The sequence below is a fragment of the Myodes glareolus genome, chromosome 24 (assembly GCF_982192425.1).
Source record: "Myodes glareolus chromosome 24, mMyoGla1.1, whole genome shotgun sequence".
NCBI classification, from domain to species: Eukaryota; Metazoa; Chordata; class Mammalia; order Rodentia; family Cricetidae; genus Myodes; species Myodes glareolus.
In genome coordinates, this window is record NC_142049.1 from 22439027 (window position 1) to 22461121 (window position 22095).

Here is a 22095-nt window from a genome sequence, read left to right on the forward strand (position 1 = left end):
GTGCTTGCATTGCTTCAGAGCTGAGTGCTGCAATTGGATCTATTGCAATGCAACCCCAGCATTACCCATCCAAAGTTAGTACAAAGCCCCACAGGATAAGGGCAAAATCCACCAGGGGACCCAATCCAGAAGCCACTGGAACTTAAGAGCAATTGGCTAGGAAGCACTGATTCTTCAAACCCACTCACTCTCTGGCTTGACCATTTGTTAGAACGGCTTCCAGAGCATAGTGTCCGCGGCAGATTTAACACTCACAGTGAGGGATGGTCACAAAGTGAGCTGGGAGGGTCCTGGGATCAGAGCCTTCCAGCCCTCTCTCTGAGCCAGAGCCTATTGTCCCAGCCAGGAAGCCCCAGTGAGCTTCATCAACCAGAGATTTTTACTGGTGATCAATAAGCCCTTGGCAGTGTGCATGAATGGCCTCTTTGACCCTCTCCTGCCCTCAGAGTTCGGGCAGTTCCACTCCCATCCCAGCTGAATGGGAGCCTCCACCTGAAGTCAGGGACTACAATAATCACTGTATCAGCATGACAAAGATATTCCTAACACTTGGGAGTCTCCGAGTTGTTTATTTTTTTTCCAAGCTCTGTGTCAGAAACTGAGAAAATAAGTTCTTTACTATACAACAACCCTAGAGTGAGTCTTCCATGCGAGCCCCAGGACACATTTACAAGATCATGCAAGAAGCATTGAAGGTAACATCTATAAAGAAAGCAAACGACCTAGTTGTCCTGAGTGTACCAGGAAAAATCCATGCAGTACGACAATACATATACAGTGATGGCGGGGGTGGGGGGATGGGGAGCCACTGATTGGAAAGAAGACTGAGAATCCCATGTTTCCTCCCCTTGCTCCCTGTGACTGTACAAGTCTCCGAATGCAGGTGCCCATGCCTCCGCTTAACCTTGAATGTTGATGGCAGAAGTCTTCCTTGAGTACACTCTTCTCCAGTAAGCACAGAGGGCTGGCTATTGGACCACCATCAGCTCCGTCCTGAGTGCACGGGCCATGGAAGGGACCTAGCATTACTTGATTAGACTTAGAACACTGATTGTCAGCAATGGCACAGAAAGGACCTACGATGTCTACAAACAACACTCAGGCTAAACAGAGCTGAGTCTGTGCCTCTGAAAGGAATGCGCACCCAGGAACCAGCAACCCACAAGAGCTGACATGACCCCTGGAAACCTCTGCCTAGGCATGAACATGATGGCCAAGTCTATCCACACAAGGAGGCAGGGGCCTTTCACTCAACCGCAGCAGGTCACCCCTACCCACTAGTATACCACCCAGGTGAATCCTTATAAGAGAGCCGTCGAGGGGACCCTTCAAGTCCCTGACCATTCCCCAAAGATCAAAGTTCAGCTCAGAAATGAACTAAGAGACCCAGAGCGGTAAGATTCAGATTTTCTTCATAAAAAGGAGGCAGGGATGGTGCTGCTGAGTTTGGAACTAGAGATTAAACACAAGGTGCTCTGATCCCCAGCTGAACTCCTTCTTTTCCCTCGGGCTTGATGAGACACGGCGAGACACCCCCTCTGCGTGCTTGTATCTGTAAGTTCAGGCTCCATTCACACACAACACCTGTCCTCTTCAATGTGGCCTCCAGTTGCCTGTCCCTCTGTCCTTAGAGAGCACAGCCCATTTTTCAGGCCCAGGAAGAAGCTGGACCATCTGGACAGGTGATTCTGGGTCCTGATACCCAGGATGTGGTCTATTTGAAGAGGACAGGTGTAAACGGACGTGAGGCCTCCAGGCTTACAGAGAGCAATAGAGAAACCTGACTTATTGAACACGCAGGCTTTTGTCATCAATGGAAGGGGTGTGTGTTCTGTTTTCCTTCCAGAAGGCTGGGCGTGGGCGTTGTCTAACAGCCTGGCGATCTTTCGCTATTCTGTGGAGCCAGCCTTCCTCCAAATCCCCCTTATCCTGGCTATTGTTTCTCAGTCAATGTAGCCCGTCCTGAGGAAAGAGGTCCCATGAACAATGCAAAAAGTCTTTACTTTTATGCTTATTACAAACCCCTCCTCCCTAGACTTAATACTGAGCACCACTTAACAGCCAGAAGAACCCATTCCTATAGATGAAGTCACAAGTGCTTTCCTAAAGACATGAACTTTGCAAAGGACTTCTGATGCAGTCATGCCTTCAGCTTTGTTGTGATAGCTGCCATGAGGGAACTCTTTTCTAAAGTTGCATTGTGTTGAAATATGCAAAAAAAAGTTTGCTTTTCTTTAAATAAATGAGTCAGACTCCCAAAGTATGAACCAGCAGCCCAGTTAAGCTGTACTGAACTAGGTTTCCTTCTTGCCTCTAATGGTTTGTTTCTCGGCCAACAGTAGAGCTTGCAAGGATTCCCCACAGACAGGCGATAGGTAAACAGGGGTCTGGGCAGTACTGGACCCAGGGAAGAGATAGCTCACTGTTCTACCATTAGGGCTGTCCTATGTAGCATGACCCATGGCTTCCTAGAGTAACTTTTGGACAGAACAGTTGAGGATGAGAAGAAAACGTCTGTTTTTAGGAAGGAGAGCTAAAAAGGGCAAAGCATGATGGTAAAAGAGGACCAAAGGCGTCCTGGGACGGTCAGTGATCCAGGCAAGCACAAGCATGCTTCTAGGAATATGCTAGAGACCACACGGAGCAGAGGCCAACCAGATCGAGAACTTCCGTCAGAAAGCAATAGGCATACACTAACAGGTTGTACTGAGGAAGGAATCTGACTGAACTCGTATTTTAAAGAGGCAACACTGCCATCGAGGAGCAGGACAGACTGAAAAAATCAACAAGAATAAAAGATAATGGTCCAGGAAAATATAGCCTGCAAAAGGCAGCTATTGTGGCGGGCGGGGAGGAGGAGAAAACAAGAGTCACGGGTCAGATGAGGACATCTCGCAGGTAGGACTTCAGACAAACCTGAACTGAATCTACTTTCTCACACTGAAGAAAGTATCGGCGTCACTCCATCTTCTGGCTTTGGTTTCCTCCATTTTTAAAATAGCATGAGACCCATGGAGAATTAAAATGAGTCTAAACACGAATATGCACTCCCCCAGCTAGCCTGATTCACAGGAGATGCTTAGAAATGGAAAACTCCCCAAGGAAGAGTGTATGGTTTCCATGGAGAGTAAATGAGATCCTGATCTTTGATGCTTGAAAGGAAACCAAGAAAGGAAGTAAAGATAGATGGAGCCCTGTGAAGATGGAGAAGCCTGGGCAAGCCTTGGCAAGGGCACTGTGTGCTTTGGCAAGTACTCAGGACCTTGAGGGGTACAACAGGGACAGTTCTGAGTTAATGGGAGTCTGACTTCAGGAACCACCAAACCTCACACAACCCTAGCCATACCCCTATCAAGAAACCCACTTCCAGGCCACTGAACCTGTCCCATTCTGGGTACTTCCCTGGGCTGTCCATTCACTATATTATTTCTCCAGGAACCATTATGACCAGAATCTCAGCTCCCATTGATTGACACCACAAGTAAATCAAAGACCATTTCGGGGAAGATGCCGCAGAACGGGGACAGTAATGCATAATGCAGCCAGGAGCTCAGGAGAAACTAGAAATCCAGCGACTGGGTAAGCTATTGATCGCCTTTTCTCCTAAGCCTCAGTTCGCAGAATGCCTTCGTTGGGAAATAACGTTTATAGAAATAGATGATAGATAGTGGTAAAATCCCATTTAATCAAAATCAATTAGTCATGACACTGCAGCCTTTAATTTGGGAGAAGCTAAAGCTCACCCTTAATGTGACGGCAGCCAGGCTTTTCCAGCAACTGAATGTGAGGATGGCAAGAAGGGATACCGTAAACCACCCAACGCAGGCGCCCCTCCTTGTCCTGTGTACCACATATCCTGGTTTTCACCCTGTGGAATGGCAACGACCGCAAAATCAACTTCAAAGTAGAACACTCCACTGCCATCCGACCTCAATAGAGAGACAGGGTTTAAGAGAGTGTACACACTTCCTCTGATCTTGCCCAAGCCCTCTGCAGACCTGGCTAGCTGATCAGAACGGAAACATCCTTCTCTCTACAGCACTCCAAACAAAAGACAGGATTCTGTTTAGAACGACACCCTTTTACCTACAGCGCGCTCCTGGAACACTACTTAACTCCTCCTCACCTCAGAGCCCTCATCTATAAAACGGAAACAATAGGAACACCCACTTTACCGCACTGTGAGAATTAAATGCAACCGTCTATGAAGGGCTCCTTGCACACACAACGTGTGGTACCATATCCATCAGGCAGGAGGCTAGTGCAGCAAATAACATAGGATTCGGACAAAGCCGGGATTGTCTCGCAGTGATTCCAGAGGTGGGGAGTTGATATAGGTGGGCCTTCTGTCTACGTGTTATTTTCATTGGTTAATAAAGAGACTGCCTTGGCCCTTTGATAGGACAGAAAATTAGGTAGGTGGAGTAAACAGAACAGAATGCTGGGAAGAGGGCAATGAGGCAGATGCCATGGAACCAGCCACCAGGTCAGACATGCTGAATCTTTTCCCGGTAAGCTACCACCTCGTGGTGCTACACAGATTATTAGAAATGGGTTAATCAAGATGTGAGAGTTAGCCAGTAACTAACTCTCTAGAGATAATGGGCCAGGCAGTGTTTAAATGAATACAATTTGTGTGTTGTTATTTCCGGGGCTAAGCTAGCCGTGCCTGAGCCGTGCAGGACGAAAAGCAGACCTGCCTGTAGCTCCTCGCAACAGGGAGTTCCAAGCACAGCTGTTCTGCACCTTTGGGTCAGCCATTACTTCTTCATCAGGAGCTGATCCCAGGGGGTATGTAGGGAATTGGGGGCACCATTGGAGATGGGTCCAACACTGTGTGGTGTCTCACAGTGAACCTGATGCAAAAAAGAAAGAGGTGTTCTATACAGATCCAGCATGTTTAACTAATCGGCCCTATCGTCATACCTTCCTGACACCATGGCACACGGCTGATGAGTTAACACAGGGCCCACCTTCCTTGTGATGGGTGTTTCATGTTTTCTCATCTCTACCTAGACCTCTCTATTAGATATCAAAGCCGTTGGCTCCATTTTACCAGTTTAATTTAATCTTGAGTAATTAGTCCTTCGAGGGAGCCATAGGCTGCGATCCATCAGATGCCGCGGCCTCTTCATTGTAAGCAGAATTTAATCTTGGAGCTACATGATATGAAAATAAAACTGCCTAAAACCACATGTATTCAAATCATGATAATAATGCAAACAGGCAGACGTTTCCAGCATGGCTTATAATGCAGTTTAGAAGCAAGGGGTTTCCAGAAGCCTTTTAAGCAACAGTGAAGAGAATGAACATTTATTAGCCTCTATGTGAATATGGATGTATGTGGAGCTGTGACTATATACATTGTCTTGGGTTCTTTTCCCATCGCCTTGATGAAATGCACTGACGAAAGCAAGTTAAGGAAGGAAGGACTTACTTTAGCTCACAACTCAACACACAGTCCATCACGGTAGAGAGGTCAAGGCAGCAGGAGCCTGAAGCAGCTGCTCACAGTAGGTCCACAGTCAGAATGTGATGAGGGCAGGCATACTAGTATCCTGGTTACTGTTCCCACTATATGTAGTTCAGGATTACCTTGCCCAGGGAGCGCTCCTGCCCACAATTAAGATGGATTCTCTCATATTGATTAACCCAATCAAGTACTCTCTCACCAGGCAGGCCCAGACAGCCCTATCCCAGGTGATTCAAGTTTGCTACCAACATTAACCAACACCATCATACACATACATACAGGCTTATATTAAATCCCAGAGTTAGGAGTAAGATCTAGACATGATTCCTAGCCCCTGCCATTATATGACCTACAGTAAGTCCCATGGAAACTCAGTTTGTTGCTGTTAAAATGGACACAATAATATGCCTACAGACTTAGCATATTCCTGGCCTGAGTTCAATGGTGACCTCTGAAAGGTATGCCCACCTATATGGGGTCTATGGGTGTTAGTATAGTTTAGAGAAAGGACTTTTTAGATACAGTTAAGAGTCTTGAGGTCACCCTGGGTTTTCAAAGAGGGCTGATATTCAATGACAAAGTTCTGTTAAGAGAAAGGTCAAAAGATATTTGAGATGCAGAGGAGAAGGCCATAATTTGAATCTGAAAAGTACCCCTACTCAAAGCTTATGTTTTGAGAGTTTGCTCCCCAGCTTGTAGGGTTTGGACCTGGCTAGCAAAAGAAGGCCCTAGGGGAAGATCTTTGAAGGTTATAGCTGCCCCTACCCCCACTCTCGCTGTTTCCTGGTCAAACGTTATTGCCTGACCTTCCCTGGGGAGAAACACAGAAAGGCCTATTGACTCCCGTCCAGACATCCACAAGCCAAAGAGACAATTCCATTGGAGTCCAGCTTAGAGAATCAATGAATCTCGTGAAGGATTGTTTAGGAGAGCACGGTGGCTCTCAGCAACTACAGCAAAGGCCCCACCTCAACAGGGGTGACAAGTCACAAAACTGTGTCGCTAGGGTTCCCTCCCCACCCACCTCCTGCCCCTTACAAACTCTATACCACATGCCACTGGGGCAGGAGGAAGAGGCGGGGCTGAAACCTCAGGTGAGGAGCTGGTGCCTTTTCCTTCCCATCATCTGCAAGGGCCTTGTGTGAGTAATCGCTGCTGTTCTCATGATAAGACAGTGGCAACCATGTCATATCCAGAGGACAGAGCTACACTGCAGCCACCAGGGAGGAGCTCCAGTCACACACCTGCCACGCCTTCCTCCACTGTGATGATTAGATATCTCCCTGATACTGTGAGCCAAAGAGGTCCCAACACACACACACACACACACACACACACACACACACACACACACCTGCCATGCCTTCCTCCACTGTGATGATTAGATATCTCCCTGATACTGTGAGCCAAAGAGGTCCCATCACACACACACACACACACACACACACACACACACACACACCTGCCATGCCTTCCCCTACCATGATAATCTGGTATCTCCCTGAAACCACCCACTAAAATAAGCCTTCTCTCCCGTAAGTTATTTCTGTCCGGTATTTTGATTACAGTGGCCTGAAAAGTCACTAATAGCCCATGTGTCCAGGGTGGCAACATGGACCATATCCAAGTCATGTCTAACAGCAAGCACGTGCTGTGTTAGGCAGGCATGTGCTTCTTTTGTCTTTATTTTTTAGCCAATTTACAAAAACTATAACTTATCGTAAGGAGTGGGCATGATGCCAGTCTGCAATAAGCCTATCAGTTGCCTCCACATCTCACGGGCTACAGTAAGGGCCATTTGTCACCAACTCTGCTCAGAGGTAGGGAGTTTCTGTTCCATGCGGTCTTCACTCTAGACCCCAGAATGACAGCTGCACCCCTCTTCTGATGCTGTCCTCTTCCACGGCGCCAGGGCAGGGAGACGAGGACCCAGCATCAACACTTAAATGCATACGCATATTGACGGACTTCTGCAGCATCAATGTTTGACCCGCTGACACAGGACGCTGCAAAGCTCAGCGAAGCTGAATTAGAAGAGAACCAGACATCAGGAAGCACGAGGAACAGGTACTCAGCTGTGGGATCACTGACCTCTAGGCCTGCGCACTTCGACAATAACAAAGAGCCCTACTGTGAACTGAAGATAAAGGAACCGACCCAGGCCTGCGAGATTTCTATGTCCTTATCATTCACCAAATGTTGGCCTGACCCTCCAGCCTCTGTGGTGAAGGAGCTGTGGGTGGCAAGAAAGTACCACATAGCAACATCGTTTTGTTCCTCTGGACAACCCCTTCCCGCCACACCAAGATTCATGGGAATTCGGGCCCCGAGAGCCTATTAACCTCAGTTGCTCTGCAGGAGCTGGTCTAAAGAGCCAGATCAATGAGATTAAGCAAACCGTTTCTCAGAAGTCGCTAGCAAAGAGCAGAAGCTGGTGTGTCCAACATGTGACCCTGGGCTCTGTCTCTGTGAGTGGCTGACAGAAGGCAAAGACAACTGTCATTTTTCCAACAGGCCTCAGAACAGGAGTGTGGTTTTTTTTTAACCTGCTGTAGAAGCCAGCACTGAGCAAACACTGGTCTTTCAGGAAAATAAATACACAGTCAGGACTCTCATTATCAACCATCCCTAGCTTGATGCTAGCCCGCCATCATTCCCTGCCTCCCTTTCTTCCTCCCTCTCTCTGCCTGGCCAGTCTTTGATGAAGGCCTGCACTTGAGACAGCCGCTACCGTCTCATCTTCGGCTTCTGTCGCAGGGAATGAGGAATGTAGGTCACTGATCGTAGACGTGGCCCAGTTTCTCCGCTCTAAATAGAATCCTTTCTTCAGGTGGAGACTTTTCTCTGGGTTGATAGCTAATAAAAGTCGAGCCTGGCTTAGCTATGCCAAACAAGCCAGGCCCTGCCAACGCGCCAACCTGCCACCAGGGAGGCTTGGCAGAGTAGCCTGCAGCCTGAGGAAGACTGAAAATCAGCTTGAAAATAAACAGAGGCACCTGAGGGTGCAGTGATCGGGCCTCATGGGGCGAGCAAGACAGCTCCCACTCAGCCCCTTAAAGCGGAAAGAGAATAAAATGACGCTCACCAGACATTGCTTAGCGGAGTAACCCCAGCACCTTCACAGGGCTTACCACCCTTGGGACTAGCTCTGGGCGTCCCCCCCTCTCTCCTTCCCCCCTCCTTCCCCCTTCCTTCCTTTCTTTCCGTTTTATTTTTGATTGGCACATGCGCCGTACATACGTGTGGGATTCGGTGGGACATGTTGATTCCTGTGCATGCTGCGCAGTCATCTCAGAAGGTCAGTAGCACAGTCGTCACCTCAAACATTTGTCATTTCCTGTGGTAACTGTTCAACGTCTTCTGTTCTCCCGCTTTAAAAGTACGCACTTAGGCATTTCCTTGCTGCTAACTATCGTCAGCCTATTGCGCAAATGACGCGAGAACTCGCCCTCCTATCAAGCTGCAGTTTTGCGCTACCAACCAATTTCATTCCTCCCTCCCTTTCCGCCCTCCTTCCATTCTTTCTCCCTCTCCCCCCCCCTTTTCTTTTGTCTTCTTCTGTATTAGTTACTTTATATGCTGTTGGGACAAAGGCAACTTAAGGATGAAAGGGGTCTATTTCAGCTCACAGTTTTGGGGCAGTTTGTCACGGTGGGGGGTGTGGTGACAGGACTGTGAAACAGGGAGCCCAGCAATGTTCCTTTCTCAGCTCTTTCTCTTTCCCAGAGATCCCATAGCCCAGGACCCCAGCTCATGCAACCGCCCGGCCTGTGTTCGGAGTTGGTCTTTACACCCCAGTTAAAACAGCCCAGACAAGCCTACAGACACGCCAAGAGGCTTGTTTCTCCAGTGACTCTTGCTCGGCGGTTCTCAGCTGTCCTAATGCTGTGACCCTTTAACACAGTTCCTCGTGTTGTGGTGGCCCCCACATAAAATGATTCATGTTGCCGCAGCGGTGGCGTCGCACGCCTTTAATCCCAACACCGGGAGGCAGATGCAGGCGGATCTCTGTGAGTTCGAGGCCAGCCTGGTCTACAAGAGCTAGTTCCAGGACAGGTTCCAAAACTACAGAGAAACCCTGTCTCGAAAAAACAAAAAAAATGATTCTTGTTTCCACTTTGTAACTGTAATTTCACAGCTGTTATGAAGCATAATGTAAACATCTGTTTCCAATGGCCTTAGGCGACCCCTGTGAAGGAGGCTGTGACACATAGGTTGAGAACAGCTGATCTAGATGCTGCTGCCAAGGTGACAATCAGTGCTGACCTTCACACTCCCTCTCTCCCTCTCCTTCCTTCTTCCATTTATCCCTTCTTTCCCTCCATCCTTCACATAAGTCATCCAAGCCCATAGTAGGAAGCTGCAAACCAGAGACGAGCTCACTTGAAAACTATTCATGATACTAGCAGAGAAAATCTCCACCATTTCTCCTATTTTCCTATGTATTTTTGTGGATATATGTGGATATTTTAGTGATATCAGATTCATAATTTTCTATGGTCTGTTTTGCTCCATTAATCCTATAAGTGTTCTTGCTACACACATGTTTACATGCACATATGAAACATTGGGATATTTTTCTAAAATTACTTACAGAATTCAATAAATTTCACCTGAAAGACATAGGTTGTCATTTTTTTAAAAAAAAATTCATTTAGAATTACCTACCACCACCCCAAAAAATATCTCAAGAAGCTAGTAGAGGAGTGATACAGGGACCTTCGCCATGCGGGATGCCAAGCATGACGCCATTCTCAGAGTATCTTTGAGGTTAGCTTTCTCAGCAGAAGGCACAAAGGGGCATGGCAGGGGCAAGCAGGTCTGTTCTTAGTGACCTGGCCTTCTTCTCACCTTGCTGAAAGCCGTCTGTGACCATGCAGCCTTAGCCTGCCGACAGCTGTTCTACAGCCCTCTCCACGTGGGTAAGTGTCTCAGTTAGGGTTTCTATTGCTGTGAAGAGACACCATGACCGTGGCAACTCATTTAAAGGAAAGCATTTGGTTACCGTGGCTTACCATTTCATAGGTTTGGTCCATGATCATCATGAAGGGACATGGCAGTGCACAGGCAGGCGTGGTGCTGGAGAAGGAGCTGAGAGTTCTACATCTTGATCTGTAGGCAGCAGCAGGAGACTGGGCCCCACACTGGGTGGTATCTTAAGCATAGGAGATCTCAAAGCCTCCCCCCACCAATGACACACTTCCTCCAACAAGGCCACACCTCCTAATAGTGCCGCTTCCTGTGAGCTTATGGGGGGGGGGGCAGTTACACTCAAACTACCACAGTAAGGAAGCCCCATGTGCAGGTCCCATGTTCTGGAGTCCTCCTGCCCCCTCAGCACCTAGACTTCCCCTCCCTCTTCAGCAATGGATTGATGCTCCCCACATGGACTCCAGGGGGCAGCCAGTTGCTCCACAAAAAACAACTCTACATCGATCTGAATCAAACCAAAAGTCCCACTGCTGTCGGTGACAAAACCCTGCTTGCCCAACAAGGTCCTAAGTGCTTTCCCGTTTGAGTCTCCTCGGCCCTGGGAACAAGGTCGATTTCCCTTTCACCCCAGTTACCTGTTCATCACAACCATCAGCTCCTGCTTGATCCAGTGATTCGGGATTTCCCATCCCCTGAATGAACCCACACTGCGCCAATTGAGCGTCTGACCCAGATTTCCAAAGCTACAATCTCTTATGCCAGATCACTCAGAGCCATTCATGCCAACACCCAAGTGATTATTACCGCAGACACTGCCTGCCTCAACAGCCACTCACCTGCCCATAGGGCTACCAGGATGCCCTGAAGGACCCACACAGGTCAGCCATGAGGTCACTGACTGCCCGGACATCACTTCTCGCGACCACCCTACACACACTGTCACACCTTAACCATCTCCCCACACCGTGACCTTCATGCCTTGCTCAAACAGGTTCTTAGCATCTTCTTTGGTTCCTAGAACTTCAGTAGATGAAGTTCATTCAAAATCAGATCGATAGATTCTCTGCATTTGGCATAAACTACATCCATGTAAAGGAAGACTGGGTGCCCTTCTTCCCATTTGACAGATGGGGGACACTAAGGATCCAAGGCTCAGAAACTGCTTCCAACCACATCTAGGACAAATAAAATCTTCAGGAGTGAACCTTGTGGCTTTAGTTCTGAGTGTTACTGAGACACTTCTGAGTCCCTCATTGTCACGGGGTGGGCAGTGACCTCATTTCTGCAAGTCACAAATGACCAGAAGGCACACAACGAAGGCGCTCGCATATGGCCACACGGTTTGCACACTGCTTCTCCCAGGGCATCTGCAGATACTGAAGTTCCGCCTGTATTCTACACACTAAGCCACACACTCAGTCCTGGGCCAGACTCACCTGGGACAGGTACCACTGTGCCATGTGACCCAGTTTCACACAGCACCGAATGGGCTAACAGCTAAGGCCTGTCCACCTGCTATCCCTGACAACCACCAGACAGCAACAAACCAGCATTAGCAGATGCCACGTGTCATTCAATGGGCACATCAGGGTTTAGTCACTGGTTGCCCTAGAAGTGCTCCCCAGTGGAAACGAAATATTAGGAGGGACTGAGACTTCAGAAGTGCTTCACCTGGGAACCTTCCCTATGGACAGTATAAGGGAGCTGGTCCAAGGCACCCATCAGCACCCATCAGCCTAATGGACCTCAAATCTATAAGATAAGGTCAAAGATCCTTCATAAAAAACCTCCCTGCCACGCCTGCTGCTCCCCACAGAACGTCAGAACCACGTCTCCACTTTCCTGCCCCTCCAGAATTAGGTCTGATACAGAGATTCGCGGCACCCAGGTCAGGGAAGAGAGGAGAGACCCCTATGCTCACCCTTCAGAAGGATTGAAGGCCAAATGCCAATGCTCTCTGGCAAGCTGCTGGAAATAACACAGAAAGAGCCACTCGGCTTGCTCCAGCCCAGCCAGTGTGTTACAGTGAATTCTAAGAAGAACCTTTTGTTCTCAACAGCAGGGGAGCCTCTACATCCCCCCACCCCGCCCCAAGCTGACCCCTGGCCACAGTTAGCTCCAGGAGGAATCAGGGACTAAGGGTCACCCTGCCTCCTGTTTGAAGATCATTTGCAGAAATCCTAAGGACTCCACTTGGAATCTCTAGAGCAGGCAGAAGCCTGCCACTAAAACCGGGTCGAGACAAGAGGCTTCAGAGATATTTAAGCCCACTAGTCTCCCCTCCCTCATGCTGAGTCTTGAAGCTCTTACCAGGGTTGTAGGGCCTGTTACCTTCTTTGGGAGGAGGGAGTAATTCACCGGGGCTTTTCTCTTCGGGGATTTCAGAGCGGACATTTGAGCCAATCGATATGATTTGTCTGCTATTAAGAGAGACAACTTCTTTAAGCTGTTTAAAGTTTAGAGCAATTTTTTTTTCAGCTACAGGGAGGATGACCACATGGTGGTGGCAGTGGCCCCTTTCCCCCTTGTCTTGGCCCCATCTTCAGCCCACATTACTGAAAGCAGAGCACCACGTGCATGTGCGTGCACACACACACACACACATCACACTCCACCCCACCCCCGCATCTGTGCCTTTTGAAGAGACAGCTATAGCTCTCTGGTCAGCCGTTATAGATCTGAGTATGCTTCTGCTTCTCCTTGTGGTTCAGAAACATGGGGTGTACCTGAGAGCAGCTGCTGCAGCAACCCTCATTGTCTGGCCTCCCTGCTCCATGTAGCATCTGTGGTCCTCTTCTGAGGGGATCCAAAGATGCGCAGTGATGAAGGAGCAACTACATCTTCCTGTACACAAATGATAGGAGTACCCCTTAAATGCCCCACTATCTTCCTGTTGTTTCCCTTACTCTGGTGTTGGTTAAATTATTTTTATTACTGTGTTAGTGACACTAAAAGCCAGACTCTAACAGTCTCCAACAAGAAAGGGGACATCTGAAACCCCTGAGGTATAATGACCGCCAGGCTCTGGCTCTGGTTTCTGTGTCTTGTCCAGACCCTAGCACAACAACCCTGGAGAAGCATGTATGGTGTGGATGCCTTTCATTGTTGCTTTCCTGTCCGGGGAGCTACACTGTGCCAACTATCCCTGTACCTGTCACTCAAGTCTGGGGAAGGAAGGCTGGCAGTCATTTTCTTAGGCCATTGCTTACATTGCCTTTTGCTATCAAGGGGTGAGGCTCTACACCCTATTTGGTTTGGACATCTACATTAAGCAGAGCCCACCTATGCAGTTAGAGGTGTGTTCAACCCACTTACTCTGTTACACGGAGATAGATGGGAAGAGAACGGATGCCAGGAAACAGAACCCACATCTATAGACTTAGCCTGTGCTGTTTCTTGCTGAGTTTGCCTTTAGAAACATTCTTCAGCCTGTTGTACTCTATATTGCTGGTGTGTGTGTATGAATATACGTGTGCGTGCATGTATACAACATATGCAATGGGAGAGGCTTATCCCTACAGGCATGTTCTCTGTCTGCCATGTTCCCCATCTCTCATGTCAGGATTCAGCCGATGGAAGTGTTATTGAGGAAGGGAATTCTTCTCTGTGCTTGATATGCTTTGGTGAGATTTGGGGCAGGTGGTGGTTTGAAAGAAAATGACCCCAAAAAAGGTAGTGGCACTGTTAGGAGGTGTGGTTTGTTGGAGCGGGTATGGGAGTTGTTGAAGGTAGCGTGTCACTGTGGGGGCTGGATCTGAGTCTCCTTTGTTCACGCTTTGCTCAGTGTGATAGACAGATCAAGCCCTGTAGCCTGCAAGTCAAGATGGAGGCCCCTCGGCTGCTTCTCCAGCATTGTTTCTGTCTGCATGCCACCATCTTGTGTCATGATGATAATGGACTAAACCTCTGACAATGCAAGCCACCCCAATTAAATGTTTCTCCTTTATAAGAGTTGCCATGGTCATGGTGTCTCTTCGCAGCCATAGAGACCCTAACTAAGACAGGGTGTTTTGTGGTTTCTCTGGAAACAGCAGCAGTACGGGCATGAATCTTGTTCTCCCAGACAGGCCCTTTGTCATCTCAGATTCTGCCTAGTGACACCTGTACTGGCTCCCCTTGTCCTTCAAATCTGCTATTGGGTGGCTTCCCATTGCAGCTCATCTTCCTATAGCCTTCCTATCATGCAGCTCCCATGCATCCATTCACTTTGCCTTTGTATCAAGGGGTAGGGGCTCATTTTGTTTCCCTGGTGAAATTCTGTTACATTCTCCAATGTATAGAAATGCAACCCTAGGTGTAAATTCTGCAAGCATAGAACTCTATAAGACTGATATTACTCAAGATGGCATTAACCCTAGAAAACAGACTACATCTGTGCTGGCACCCAGCTCCCTCTTGAGACGTCGTATTGGTCAAGCCACTAGATATAGGTATCTCTGGGCTTGACAGGCTCATGCCACCGCATCACACAGAACCACATCATACGGCATGCCTTCATTCTCCCACTACCTTTCCCTGTTGGAACGTTAATAGAATTTTCATTTCTAGACTATCAACATGAAAAGAAAAACCTTAATGGGAATAAGAGAGATGGCTTAGTGAATGAGGGTACTTTCCACCAAGTCTACTGACCAGAGTTCGATCCTTAGGACCACATGGCGGAAGGAGAGAATTCATTCCTAAAGTTCTTGACTGCCAAAACCATGCTGTGGCACCTGTGGGTGTATACACACACACACACACCAAAAAATGTAATTTTAACTTTTGAATACAAACATTAACAAGAGTCCTTTGCATCCAAAAAATATTGCATATATGGGAATCATGATCTCACAACCAAACTTTATCTGTAGGGTAATCACTGAGAAGATGCAATTTTTGTATATGTAATGCTGTTTCTATTTTTTTTAAAAGCATGCTGTTTGAAAATACAGTGTAAGAGGAAACACTAATGTATTTTGTTTTGTTTTCACATGGATACAGATAAAGAAGAGCCCAGGTCCAATCTCACAGGCCCTGAATTACCACTGTATGTGAAGCCTCTACCACGGATGCCCCAATTAATCCCAATGACAACCCTTCCAGGCAGCTCTTACCATCTCTGTCTTACAGGGGAGAAGATGAGCCCCAAGAATTTAAGTGGCATAGCTAAAGCTTCACATCTAGAATGAGGTAGCATGCCTCCCCGCTCATCTATTCCCTCTCTTCTCCCTCTGGGTTCTTGAATTACAGGACTCTTTCATTTGCTTAATAAATATTTGATGAATGTCTCCTATGTGCCAGACACTGTATTAAGAACCGAGGCAGAGTAGTGAGGAAAACAGACAAAACACCTGCCCGGTGGAGACTACACTCTCGTGGAGAAATAAGAAACAAAACTGTAAGTAAACCATGGCATTGTGATAATGAGAATGCCACACGGCCTGGAAGAAAGCTGAAGAGCAAAGTTGCCAGGGGAGGACTAAATTTATAGACAGGGCACCGAGGGACAGCTTCCTTCTAATCTGGAGTGTACAGAGAATAAGACAAGCAGAGGTGTCTGGGAAGGAAGCATCTGTGGGCACAGGGTATAGCCCTTGCCAAGGGAAAAGCCAGTATGGCTGGAGGATGGAAGCTGGGATGTAGAGAGAGAGATCTGGAGATCGTTGTGAGCTGGAGAATGTCTTGGAGGTCGCTGGAAGGATTCTAGCCTTTACTGTGAGTGAGACCCAAAGCCGCTGGATGGTCGGCCATGTGGAGAAGGACTTAGAGGCCAAAGGATAGAGACCAGTTAGAAGGGTGTGGCACTAATCCTAGGTGAGAATGAACAGCAATCGGACCAGGGAACAGTTAGTAGGATGCAACCAAACCCTAGACAGTCAGAATTTGAAACATGATCCGGCAAGCAATAACCCTCTGCTTTTCTAGCCAGAAGGACTTCTTCTAGTGCAGAAGGACCCTCCCCCATCCCGGTTTCACCTATCCAGGGAGCCACAGAAGGACCAGTTCCCACAACACACAGAGCAGCACTGTGCATTGGAAACCCTGTAACAGACAGGCACGCCCTGCCCTCTCCAAGATGGAAGCCCCTGGGCGCGCATGGCTACAGAACACTTGACACGCGACGGGTATGACGGCGGAGCTGAATTTTTCAATTTTATTTAACGTTAATTAATTTAAATTTGACAAAGCCATATTGGGCGGCGCAGCTTTGAAGAGCCAGCCTGATATGTTACATCCGGGCAGTTCTTGCCCCTTGCTGGGATTTCCTTGAGAAAACAATCGCCTGGGCTTTCATTATGTGCGCTCAAACCTCAAACCCGCTGCTGAGAGTCAGAGCGCCTTTGAGAAATGACTCTGATGTGAAGACAGTGCTAATTTTATCTCTGAGATGATCCATTAATAAATAACAAAGTGTTTATAAATATGCAAAACACACAATTAGTCAATTCGGCAAAGTCTCTGGGATGGGAACATTAAAGCACGTCCTAGAGAGAAGGGTGGAGGAATCAAAATAAATTTAGTTTCTCTTTAAGCCCTACAAGCAATGAATACTGAATAATTTACTTCTGAGAGTTGTAACACAAAAGCTAAGCCATTTATTGGCTCCTCCGAACTCAAGCGGCACATTCTAACCTCATTCATATATGTGCAAGCCTATTATAAAAAGTAAATGAGCTACCAATGAGAGCCGTGGCAGATGGCAGCTGTTCTCGCAGTACTTCATGGACCCCGAGTTACTCTAATCATCATTTTATTTAAGCCCAGAAGGCCATAAGAAAGAAGTTACTGACGCCGCTGAAATATGTCTCTCTTAAACACATAAGCCAGAACCTGCAATGGCTGTATTATTCACCCTCATTTCCTGCAGCGACCGGCCCGAGTTCACAGGTCAGAGGAAGGACCTAGTTACTTCCCAGTCTCTGGGGCTGGAGTGGAGATAGGTTCCAAAGACAGCCCAGTGCGGGACTACTTTTCTTATGCTCTTTGTTAGCACATTCACTACACTCCCTCTCCCGGCAAAGGACACAATATCAGAACAGTCATTCAACCAGAAAAATGTCCGCCATGCAGTACTCTTTCGCCCCACGTGCCCGCGCACCCACCCACTTCCTTTCCTGTCACTTGGGTGTACTGAAAGAGCCTCACACCTAACCTGCCCAACTCCTGTCCTCACTTCTCTCTTCAACCTGTTCTTAACCCAGCAGTCTGCACGAACCTGTGTGGAGAAGGGTGCCCGACATACCCCAGACCCAAAGCAACGGTTTGTGCAGAGTGAGGAAGTCTAGAGTCAGAGAGCAAACTGACTTGGGAGAATGAAAGGCAGCATCTGTTAAATCGGGCACGGAGAGACCTAGGCACTTTGCTGTTAGAGCCAGGAAGATCAGAAGTTCAAGGTCATCCACGGGTTACATACCAAGTTCAAGACCAGTCTAGTGAAAAGGGAAGGAGAGACAGAGTTCAGCTTTGACTCACAAAGTGAAAGATTTCCCATAGAGAAATATCTTCAGTTGATTTGAGCACTGCCAAGCTACTTTAGCACAAGCCTAGCATGAGCACACTGGTGGCTAACCAAGTCAGTTATTTAACTCATGACTGTCAGGGAGAGAATTCTTTTTAATTGTATGGATGCTGCTCCCATTGTGTGTGCGTGTTTCTGTGTTCTCATTGTGTGTGCGGGTTTCTGTGTACATGTGTGTACCTATGTATGGAGATTAGAGATCAATATCAGGTATTTCCTTTCAGGCGCCATTCATCTTGTTTTGGTTTTGTTTGGTTGTTGGTTTTTATTGTTTATTTTCTTTTGTTTTGTTTTGAAGTGGGGTCTCTTACTAGGACTAGGGCTTACTAATTAGGCTAGACTGGCCAGGGAGCCCTAGGACTTGCATGTCTCCTCCATCCCACAACTCTGGGATTACAACTGTGAGTCACTATGCATAGCTTTTTACGTGAATGCAAGGGATGTAACTCAGGGTCTCGTGCCTGTGCGGCAGCACAGTACAGATAAACCGTCTCCCTGGCCACTGGAGGGCATGGTCATGGGCCGCGGCATGCCACAACAGGAAGGAGCAGGAAACTGAAGACTTGGCCTTAGCTTAGGGGATTCTAAAGAAGTTCAAGAACTGGGGTTCATGCTAAGATGTCTCCGGGAAGCAGTGACAATCAATCAATCTTATCCAAAGTGAAAGGAATAAAGACCAAAACTGACTGGTAAAGACATTAACAGTAACTCGGTGGCAGAGGTAGAGGCTCGTTGGTATGTCTATGATTTGGATGATGTATATGTTTTTGCCTGTGTTTAGACGTGACTTTCACAAGCGGTATGTCAAAGAGTGGCCTTGCCTGGTGCTGTTCTGTGATTTGTTTATGTTACACAGAAGAACACCAAAGGTCCTGAGAGCCAGGTCAGAGCACGGAAACACAACGACCCACTGACAGAGACATGCCAACTCCTCATTCTCGGGGGCAGGGAGCTGTTTTTCCCTCTCACCGTATTAAGGCGATAGAGGTAGAAACAGTGAGCTGGTTATGCAGAAGTGACAGAAGCCTACTGAGGAGGGTTACCGGCACACATGATGGTTGGAGGTGATGAGAAGCAATTGAATTTGGAACATAACACATAGTTTTATACTCAACCCATACTAAGGCTTCTAGCTACTTTTAGGGTGCTCTGCTTCATTCCTGGGCCTTTTCTGGGACAACCTCTCTCGGCCTCCACACTCATAACCGCTTTAGCCCTAACCATGTGACATATTGCTTTGACTTCTTCCAAGTTTTATTTGCAGATGGTCTTCCCAAACCCCCTGCTCCAAGTCTGAGTGAGTGGACCTTCTTTTATGCTTCCATAATATCCCATTGCTTCTATTAGTTGGCTTTCCATTACTATAGCAAGTACCCAAGATAACCACCTTATGAAAAGGAAGGGTTTGCTTGGGCTCTCAGTTTTAGAAGCTTCGGTCCATAATTGGTGGGCTTTGGGCTGTAGTGTTATATCATGATAGAAACATGGGAGATCAATCATGACTGGATGGTAAAGAGAGAGAGGACAAGAAAGCAGCTAGGGTTCCGGTGCCTTCTTTGAGGGTGCTCCCCAGTGATGTGCGATTTAGGGTTCCCTAAAGAGCCTACCAGCTTCACATACCACCAAGCCAGAGACTAAGCCTTTAACAAACAAGCCTTTGCAGGATACTTCCGCTCCAAACCCTTGAAGCTCCACTCTTGTTTAGCAACTTGCAGCCCCTGCCCGTCTGTGCACCTCCTCGGGCAAGGCGTGGCTTCCTGATCACTCCATGGACCAGATCCCATCGCATAACAGATATTCAATGAACGCATGCCAAAGGAATCGATGCTTTACTGGTATTTACAACTTTCTCAAGAAGTTTCCAGGAAGCCATTATTGACTCCCTACTGACAAGCCATGACGTCACACCACAACTAAGCTGCCCTTTCTTTTCCTGGCATGACTGTATAGATTCTGAGTCCTCGAAAATGAAATCCATATGCCACTAAGGCAGCAGAAGCAACTATGCACACCATCAGAAAAAAAAAGCAAGTGTCTTGACTCTGAGTGTTTCCTGTTTAGCTTGGGAGTTGAATTGGGGAAGTTATTTGCAAGAGCTCTACCCTTTATGATTTCATAGGCTGAAAGTAGAGTCTTCGTTTTCTTGTTCATTCATTCAGCAACTAATTTTAGTGCCAGCACCAGACGTTATTCTTGAATGTTCTAGAGCAATAGGAGTGGCAGCAAAGACAAGATTTCTGACCGGTGGAGCTTATACTGTAGTGAGCAGGAGAAGTGATAAGGAAATACAGAGATAAAATCTAGAGACTGTTCGAGAACAGTACCTGCTGGTAAGAGAAATAAGAGTGGGGAAATACAAAATGTTACAGTGCTGGGGCTTCTGAGAACAGCTTTGATGAGAAGGCAGTTACAGAAGAGGCCCGAAGGAAGTAACAGTAACAGCTCAGCCCACATCTGGGAGAAGATGGAAGACCGTGCAGCTAGTGCGAAGGCCCTGGGGCGGAAGAGCAGCAGGAATCGTTGGTACAGTCCAAGGAAGCCAGTCTGGCTTGGATGAATGAGGAGAAAGGGAGGAGCAGGCGGGGCTCTGAGGTTGCCAACAAGAACAGCTTTCTCTCCGGGAGGAAGAGCCTTCAAAAAGCTTAGATGACCACTGAATATTCCAAAGATACAGTCTGATGTTTTCTAGGATTGAAAAAATGTAAAAGACCCTGGGTTTGATCACAAGCAGGAAAGAGAGACAGAGAGACAAAGAAAGTGTGTATCTTTGGGGAGATCAGGAAGATGCCTGGGAAGGGGATCAACCAAAACTAAGTATGTATGAAATATCATAAGGTAACCTGGTGCTGTGTATGACAATTAAAAGATTTGAAAAAGAAAAAAATACATAAAAAGTACACACACACACACACACACACACACACACACACACACACACAACTGCTTCTTTTAATTGTTAGTAAACATGATGAGACCAGTATAAAGGTCTGGGAAGTACAAGCTTGCCGAACTGGAGAAGTAGAACCAAACGCTTTTCTACCATCCTCTGATGATAACTACTTTCCTTAGTTAAGGTTTCTATTGCTGTGATAAAATACCATGATTAAAAACGAGTTGGAGAGGAAAGGGTTTGTTTGACTTACACTTCCATATCTTGGCCCATCATTGAAGAAAGGCAGGACAGGAACTTAAACAGGGCAGGAACCTGGATGCAGGAACTGACACAGAAGCCATGGAGGGGTGTTGTTTACTGGCTTTCTCCTTGTAGCTCGTTCAGTCTTCTTTCTTATAGAACCCAGGACCACCAATCCAGGGATGGCCCCACCCACCCGCGGGCTGGGCCCTCCCCGATCAATTACCAATTAAGAAATAATGCCTTGAGCCAGAATGGATAAGTGACCTGCCTGTCAGCTTAACTGCCCCATCCCTGGATTCTGTCCCCTGGAACCCTTCACCCAGCCCATGGCCATCCCAACTTATCCCTAGCCCTGTTGCTTCTGGACCCTGCCCATAACCTCAGCGGACTTTTCCACCACTGAGGCACAGACCACATCAACCACAAATGGTGAGTGATCGTCCTGTCCTGTCGCCCACCACCTTCCACCTCAGCACCAGCACCACTGACCCAACTCTGGAGGAGTTCCACTGCTCTGGTGCAGCACTCACCAAATCCAGATGCCTAAATGTCAGCATAAGAACATAATAACAGGGCTGGAGAGATGGCTCAGTGGTTAAGAGCATTGCCTGCTCTTCCAAAGGTCCTGAGTTCAATTCCCAGCAACCACACGGTGGCTCACAACCATCTGTAATGAGGTCAGGCGCCCTCTTCTGGCCTGCAGGCATACACTCAGACAGAATTATGTATACATAATAAATAAATAAATTTAAAAAAAAGAACATAATAACAGAAAGGGCAATATGTCACCACCAGACCCCAGACCCCAGCTATCCACAACAGCAAGACCTGAACATTCCAGTGCAGCTGAAGCCCAAGAAAATAATCTTAAAAGTAACTTTATGAAGATGATAGAGGTCCTTAAAGGGGAAATGAAAAAAAATCCCTAAAGAAACCAAGGAGAAAACAAAAAAAATTGGAGGAAATCAATAAATCTCTTAAAGAATTTTAAGAAAGGTCAGTCCCATCCAGGCTCCAAAGTCATAGGTTCAGTCTCTGTGAGCCCCTATGAGC